The 8,352-nt window shown below is 50.8% G+C and overlaps 1 long non-coding RNA gene across 1 annotated transcript; it reads right to left on the reverse strand.

Annotated features, from left to right (window-relative positions):
• Positions 1-2,080: 2,080 nt before the first annotated feature.
• LOC132206694 (uncharacterized) lies at positions 2,081-7,719 on the reverse strand. The gene is made up of 2 exons (XR_009443099.1): positions 7,621-7,719; positions 2,081-6,242 (listed from the first exon to the last, which is right to left on the reverse strand). It is a non-coding gene; the product is annotated as an uncharacterized LOC132206694 (long non-coding RNA).
• Between the last annotated feature and the right edge of the window lie 633 nt (positions 7,720-8,352).

Raw genomic sequence — 8,352 nt, forward strand, 5'->3', positions numbered from 1 at the left:
AATTTGGTTCTGATGACTCCTCCTGTTCTGCAGAGGGCGCCACAAGACACGGCTTCACTACCGACCTCTGCTGGGCACGGCTTGTCATCGCAAGTCCCCCAGCTGAGGGAGTACCCTCCCGTCAATCAATCAGCCAGCACATGGGTCTGACATTCAGCCCATTGAGTTTGTGCTAGCCTGTTTGACGGACCAATCCCATTGGACAGACGTCCCTCGGCCACCCCCAGGTTCCACCCAGCCGCGTGGCACCGTAAATATTTCCCCAGTCGCTGGGTCAGAGCGCACATTACCACCAGCAAACCACCTCCCCCCCCCAACACCCCCACCCTCATGCCCTTTACCCGATTCCCTTCAATCCATGCCCCTTTGGTCACTGACACTCCTGCCCCTGGGAAGTGTTTCTCTCATCGACTTGATTGATACCGTCCTGGGCACTCTAAACGCCCCGTCTCAAACCACACCCCCGCCCCCCCCGAACCTTCCCTGCTTTAAGGGAAAACAATCCCAGACCAGTTCCTTGAAAGTGGAGTCGCAGGTAGACAGGGCGGTGAGGAAGGTGTTCGGTACGCTCACCTTTATTGGTCAGTGCATTGAGTATAGGGAGTTGGGAGGGTCATGTTGGGGCTGTACAGGACATTGGTTAGGGCCACTTTTGGAATACTGCGTTCAATCCCGGTCTCCCTGCTACAGGAAGGATGGTGTGAAACTTGAAAGGGTTCAGAAAAGATTTACAGGGATGTTGCCAGGGTCAGAGGGTTTGAGCTACAGGGAGGGGCTGGATAGGCTGGGGCTATTTTCCCTGGAGTGTCGGGGGCTGAGGGGTGACCTTATACAGGTTTATAAAACCATGAGGGGCATGGATAGGGTGAATAGACAAGGTCTTTTCCCCCAGGGTAGGGGAGCCCAAAACTAGAGGGGCATAGGTTAAAGGTGAGAGGGGAGAGATTGAAAAGGGACCTGAGGGGTAACTTTTTCACACAGAGGGTGGTGCGTGTATGGAATGAGCTGCCAGAGGAAGTGGTGGGGGCTGGTACAGTTACAGCATTTAAAAGGCTTCTGGATGGGTATTTAAAGGGTTGAGAAGGATGTGTGCCAAACGCTAGCAAATGGGACTAAATTAATTTAGGGTACCTGGTCGGCATGGGCAAGTTGGGGAAATGGATCCGTTTGTGCTGTTATGGCTCATGTGATTCTCCTGATGAATTAAAAATCCTGATGCCTAGGATCATTCTGGTCAACCTTCCTCACACTTTCTCCTAACCATCCCCTGCAGCGTGCAAGGCGATATTCACCAGCTGAAGGGTAAGCTGTCTCTGAAAAAGAATCATTTTCTTTGCTCAAAACTAGGAGAGCAAAATCTATTCCAAACTGATCAGTCCACGCAAGGTCAAAGAGATCCCTTTTCCCAGTCAGCATCCTAGATTCAAACACCTATCAAAGGCCCATTTACTCATGACTGCTCTGTTCTCAGACACCAAGCTCCCTGTTCAGGGTCACCTCTATTTCAGAATTCACAACCTTCTGTCCAAATCCACACCCCTCCCACTGCCTCCGAACTCACCAGCTCTGTAACCTCAGGAATTTTCACCATCTCCTGCAAACCCTACACACCCTCCCTGTCTCCCTAACCTCCTCTACTCTCAGCAGCTTGAGCATCACCCACCCCCAACGGTTCCCATATCTTGGGGCCCATATCTTCAGCTCGCCAGGGTCCTGAGCTCTGGCATTCCCTCCCGAAACTCCATCACATCTCTCTCTCTCTCTCTCTGTGTGGCCTCTTTGCCTGAAACCTTTCTTTGTCACACAGCACAGCGTCAAATTGTGTTCCACAAGACTTGGGACATCTTGCTGTCTCAAAGTGGCTACAGTCTTGTTGCTGCAAAGTAAATGATGAATCATGGTTTTAAAAAAGTGATTTGGCACACTATGAGAGGATGGGTGTGATTCAACTGGAATCTGGCAAATTCTTGCCAAGTCTAGGAAAGGCATTGTGTATTTTACAATCATTTGGCATGGTCTCCTCCTGTCCCCAGCTGGCCATGTCATGCACTGCAATTCCCAAGTAAAACCCCACACTTCCTACAAATACAAAAAAAGTTTATTGCATACAAAAAGATAACTTAAAACTCAGCCAAGATATACAAAACATTTCCTGCAGAGTTAGCCGGACCGGGACTTTGACAGTGTTAGTAATTTTATTCAGAACTACCGCCATTAATCCTGGCACATCTTTACAGCAATAGTGTTAAATCTTGAATTTCATCACAGTTTGCGCGCGCACACACACATATTTTGTTAGGATGACAATCAGCAGCAGAATTCAAAGGCATTTTAATCCCACATAGTGTTTCACTTTGATTAATTACAGAAATCACAATAAACTGCATCACAGAACGTGAAGTATTCACATGTTGTAGTGTCTCTGGCAGGATCGTAATTCAGTTAAATGTGCCAGAGTAAAAACTATAAAAAGCAGCAGTGACATTTCTGGATTTCATGAAGCGGCTGTATGGAAAATTACAGGTCTCTGTGCAACTCACTGGGCAGCATTCAGCACGACCCCATATCCACTTCACTGTCAAAGCTGCTCCTACAGCTTGCATCTCTCACCAAGTCATCCATCTGACATTCTCCTTACGAGTTTCATTCCCAAGTGATGCCTTAAGAACACTCCTGTAAAGCAGCTTTGTACATTTGACTGCTACACAGTACGACAAAAGGAATTCACGAATTCACTCCAAAGGGGAATGGTGTCCATAGCGGTCACCACCAGATGGCAGCATTACTCTACTGGCATTGAGGAGTGTGACTGGGTCAAATCAGCTCCAAGGTTCATTTTATTTTCCACAAAGGACAATGTTTAGAAATATGAGTCATTGACCAATACGTCAATCAGTTAGTGTTATTTCCTTGCAAAATATTAACCATCAGGCTCAAGGGCTTCATAGATTTCAGAGAGACAATGGGAATATCTTCTCAAATGCTTGGAAGCAGAGCTCAGGCTGAGGGAGTGGGCACTGTTGGAGGGTCAGTGCTGAGGGAGTGGGCACTGTCAGAGGGTCAGTGCTGAGGGAGTGGGCATTGTCGGAGGGTCAATGCTGAGGGAGCGTGCACTGTCGGAGGGTCAGTGCCGAGGGAGTGGGCACTGTCAGAGGGTCAGTGCTGAGGGAGCGCCACACTGTCAGAGGGTCAGAAGCTGGGGTGGGGAAGATGTAGTTCGTCCCACTCTCCAGGGGTCAACTTCTGTTCTTTGTGTTAGTGGAGTGAGTTGCCAGCAATCTGCTGCACATGGGATCTCGCTGTGTGCAAATTGGTAACAGTGAGTGAGGAGGCCTGGCCTTTAAAAAAGTGTGCGGCTTTCTCACCAAGAGAAAGTGGGGGGAAGAAAAGAAACAGTGCTTTTTCACATTCAGAAAGCCAAACCAGGAACTCCCAAAACCAGTTTTGTTCAGAAATACTTTGTGGGCAGTAAATTTAGCCTCGCACCACAAACCTGCAACCACTCACAGTCTACGAACAAGATTCTAGCCTCAGATGGCCACAAGCTCCCGAGGTTTCGAAAGTACAGTCCAAGGAATTGCCATCATCCTCAAACCTTCTGTATTAAATCAGTCAGTTTGTATACAAACAGAAAAAATTGCTAACACTGTAGTGAAGTTAACGCCGTAGTAATGCAGCAGTGTCTCGTTTGCCTCAGCAGTTATTGTTTCTGCCTGCTAAACTGAAGAGAGAATATTTACAAGCAATCAGGAAACCTAGAGCAGGGTTGAAAAACAGGATTTCCTTGCAACACTCAGAGAGGCAGCCCAGACTCATTAGGAAGGAGATCAAGCACTCGGGGAAGCTTCAGAAATTTATTAGAATAGTCCCAGCGCTGAGGGAGCAGGGCTCATGCACAGGGAAACTGAGATCATTCCCCTTTGGAAGGAGGAAGACCGAATCACAGTGGTGGGGGCAGGGGAGGGGGTTCTCTCAAGTCGATGAGGGAGACACTGCTCCCAGGGCTGGGAGGGGTTACTCACTAGAGGGACATGGTTTAGAGAGAATCAGGAAAAGACCAAGGAGCCAAGGAAAAAGAAGAGGAGGAACACTTATATTGTCGATGAAGCGTGTTGTGATCTGGGACTGACAGGGAACGGAGTCAACAGGAACTTTTCAGTTTAAAAAAAAGGGGGAAATAATTGTAGGGATGTGGGGGGTTTAAAAAAAGCAGAGTGGGGGGTAAAACGAGAGACTAACAGGAGACGTCTCTCAAAAAAGACCCTGCACAGATGACAAACAGGCTAGCTGCTTTCCCCCTGCATTAGTTCTAATGCGGATTTCTCCGCTGGATATCCAAAAGAGAATTTAAACACAGATTTCTGTCCCCCATTCATGTTCTTGTCCTGTTGTTTCTGATATAACCCGTTCATGTTTCATGAGGCCCGTGATCTTTTAAGTTTCTCTTGTAATTACATTTTAACAGGGAAAAAAAGAACAGGGAGATTTTGGATGAATGAGGAGCTCTGAACGAAAGGACATCAGTTCCAGGGTCTCCTCACAAAAGTGGATTTTAAAAATGCAAAGCAGATTTTAAATTAAACAACGAAAAAAAATCATTCTGCAGGATGATAATGAAATTTAAATTGGATTAAGTTTAAATTCCACATAAGAAAATGAGGGAGTTTCTGTCCCAGATGTTTAAAAATCGCTTCCGGATCTTAAATATACTTGAAGCCTATCCTGGTGGCACTTAAACAGTATCAGACTTCAGGAAAATTAAACTGTCAGTTCTCATTAAAACTGAGGGCTCCTCTGAGCTCAGACAGTGTTAAAGAGTCAGATATCAATTCCATTTCCTTTACAAATCCCCAGAGCTCAGTTGAGGTGAACAGAGAGAAAGAGAGAGAGCACGGGAGTGCGAGGGAGGGAGGGGGAGAGAGAGCGAGAGGGAGAGAAACGACCAGACAGGGCTGCCCTGTGATGCATATCACGGTTGGAGAGCCCACTGGCACTTCCAGCTAACGGGTTCCCCTCACCCCTTGGGTATGGGAGTAGGGGGGGCTGTTGGTTGTCTTCCCAATTGCTAGGCCCCATCAGTGCCCCACAATCGCTCGCATCCTCCTCCCTGCAACTCAATTCCACCCCCCACCCTATCCACATGCCCTCTGACCTCACCAATGCCCCATTCTGCCCTCAGCCCACCCCGAGGACCCTCGCAATAGCCCGTTGTCACCCTGTTGGCCTATAAGTCAGCTGTAGCTTCAGAGAGGGCAGGAGTCAAAGTGTAGCCTCTCTCTTCCAAACCCCACCTCCTCAATCAAAGGTGGGGCTGAGCGTATGAGCTGAGAGTGAGGGAAGGTAGGCTCAGAGAGGGATTGAGAGACATTGGAAGAGCGATTAAGGAGACTGGGAGCAGCTGTGAGGTTACGGCGAAGGTTAAGCGAACTGGAGTCACCCATAGTGTTGACCAGCTATTGAGCTTCCTGAAGTAATGTGTTTTGGGCAAGATCTGATATGACCAGCCTTCCTGGGAGAAATAAGCAGTACAGGAGTTGGGGGGAGAACAGGGACTGAGAGGGGTTTAGCCCTGACACAAAACCATCCCCCCGTTTATTTCCACACCAAAACCCCACAAGCACAGAGCCCACCCCCATAGCCCAGACTCGGGCTCAGTAGTGTACAGTGCGACCATTAGGCCGTAAATTAGGGCCTGAGGCTCAGTGTCTGCGATTGGGTGGGGGCACCCGAGGGGAGGGGGCAGGGTATGGGTTTGAAAGGGGTGGAGGTTGCGGTGTAGTATTTTGCCGAAGGGCATAAAAAACATAATGTTTAATCTCAGTTTAGCAGTTGCCCACCAACTATGCATGCCCCGAGGCGAGTGTGACAAGTTCCTAAAAAAAATGGCAGGGATTAATTAACCCTACCAGCCCCCAGAACAGGTTAATTTTATTCAGGAATAGAGACTGTTAGTGTTAAGGCAAATAGCGAGGTTGGAATGGATTGGCAGGGGGGGGGGTGCGGTTGTTGATGGGAGCAGTGGGGGGAAGTGGAGTGGTCTTGGCCTGGAGAGGCCTGCGGCCTACACATACATTCCCTTCGACACAAACTCCTGGCTCTTGCGATGCTCCTCAGGCTCGGGGTACGCGAAGTCGTTGTAAATGGGGTTCTCCTGCTCCAGGTAGTCCCCAGGGGGGCACAGCGACATTAGCAGACTTCAGGTTGGTGATCATTTCTGGCTCGTCGTAATACTGGGACAGGGTCTACGCAGGGGGTGGGGGTGGGGTAGGGGGGGGGCGAGAGAAAAGGGATGGATTGGGGATAACTCTCGAGATGAAGACAGGCAATACCCAATTCCTCACCATCCTCCCTTACCACCTCCGCCCCTCACCCCATTCCAAAGCAGCTTCCTCTCATCACCACAGCATCGTCATCAGAACGGCTGTAAGCTCACCCCCCCCCACCCCCGTCTCCGTCACCGTCCTCTATCCCCCCTCCCTATATCAGTCACCTCCTCCGTTCCCTACATCCCCCCTCCCCGTCTCTGTCACCCTCCTCCAGAACCTAAATCCACCCCCTCCCCGTCTCCATCACCTCCTCCACCCGCCTCCCCGTCTCCGACATCTCCTCTATCCCCCCTCCCTATATCCGTCACCTCCTCCGTTCCCTACATCCCCCCCCACTCCCTGTCTCCGTCACCTCTTCCATTCCCTACATCTCCCCTCCCTGTCTCCGTCACCTCCGCCCTGGCCCTACATCCCCCTCTCCCCTATCTCCGTCAACTCCACCGGCCCCTACATCCCCCCTCCTTGTCTCAGGCACCTCCCTCCACCACCCATCCCTGTCTCCATCACCTCGTCCATCCCCCTCCATCGCCCCCCTCCCTGTCTCCATCACCGCCACCTGGCCCTCCATCCACCCCTCCCTGTCTCCATTACCTCCTCCATCCCCTACATCACCCCCTCCCCCGTCTCCGTCACCTCCTCCATCCCCTACATCACCCCTCCCTCGTCTCCGTCACCTTCTCCATCCCCCCGCTCCCTGTCTCCATCACCTCCTACAGACCCTACACCCCCCCTCCATGTCTCTGTCACCTCCTCCATCCCCTATATCCCCCCTCCCCCGTCTCCGTCACCTCCTCCAGAACGTAAATCCACCCCCTCCCCGTCGCCGTCACCTCCTCCACACACCTCCCTGTCTCCGTCACCTCCTCCAGAACCTCCATCCCCCCGCTCCCTGTCTCTGTCACCTCCGACAGACACTACAACACCCCTCCCTGTCTCCATCACCTCCTCCATCCCCTCTTCCCTGTCTCTGTCACCTCCTCCAGCCCCTACATCCCCTGCCTCTGGAAGCCCTACAACCTGCGATCAACCATTCACTATCAGGGACAGAGCAAGTATCTGCATTTAACGGAATGACAGTAAAATGTGCCATTTCAGAATCACTCCTAATCCTCTCCAACCCCACCACCATCGGACTTCACAGATTCATCTAAATCTCCCCTCGCCTGCAGATCCCTGGTTAAAACTGCCACATTTAACCTCTATCAACGTTCTTCACTGTCATGATCAAAGTGAGTTCTTTCACTATCTCTGTACTAAAAGCTGGCCAAACAGAGTCCCTCTTCATCATACTTACCATTCGATTATCATCCTCTGTGCCAGTCTCAAAGTAGGTTGTGTGAATAGGAATGCTTTCCATCTCTTTGTCTTCTGTTTTCAGAACCTAGACAGGAACACAAACTGGAAATCGAGAAGGGAACGTGGTCATATTGCCGGGAGGCACCACAGATCTCAGCCCCCATGGTCAGCGCATTCTCACTCCTCGCTCGGTGTCTGCCAAACCCCAGGACATCGATCAGAACACAAGCACACACAAACATGGTCAGTGGTGAGGGAGGGCCGCCCTGCCAGACAACTGACTCGGACATTAAACCGGTCCGGATGGAACAGACCCTCACCACCCAGGATGCGGAAGGGAGCAGGAAAAGGACCTTCCTGGGAACCCTGGCCCAACATTTCTCCGTCTCCGTCTCTCTCTCCCCTTCTCATTCGCCGTGTGTCGGCGTGTGCATGTGTGGGTGTGTGCATGTCTCTGTGTGCGTGCGTGCCTCTCTCTCTCTCTCTGTGCCTCTCTCTCTCTCTGTGCCTCTCTCTCTCTCTCTCTCTCTCTCTCTCTGTGCCTCTCTCTCTCTCTGTGCCACTCTCTCTCTCTCTGCCTCTCTCTCTCTCTCTCTCTCTCTCTGTGCCTCTCTCTCTCTCTCTCTCTCTCTCTGTGCCTCTCTCTCTCTCTCTCTCTGTGCCTCTCTCTCTCTCTCTCTCTCTCTGTGCCTCTCTCTCTCTCTGTGCCTCCTCTCTCTCCTCTCTCTGT

Source organism: Stegostoma tigrinum, chromosome 41 (assembly GCF_030684315.1).
Source record: "Stegostoma tigrinum isolate sSteTig4 chromosome 41, sSteTig4.hap1, whole genome shotgun sequence".
Classification (NCBI taxonomy): domain Eukaryota; kingdom Metazoa; phylum Chordata; class Chondrichthyes; order Orectolobiformes; family Stegostomatidae; genus Stegostoma; species Stegostoma tigrinum.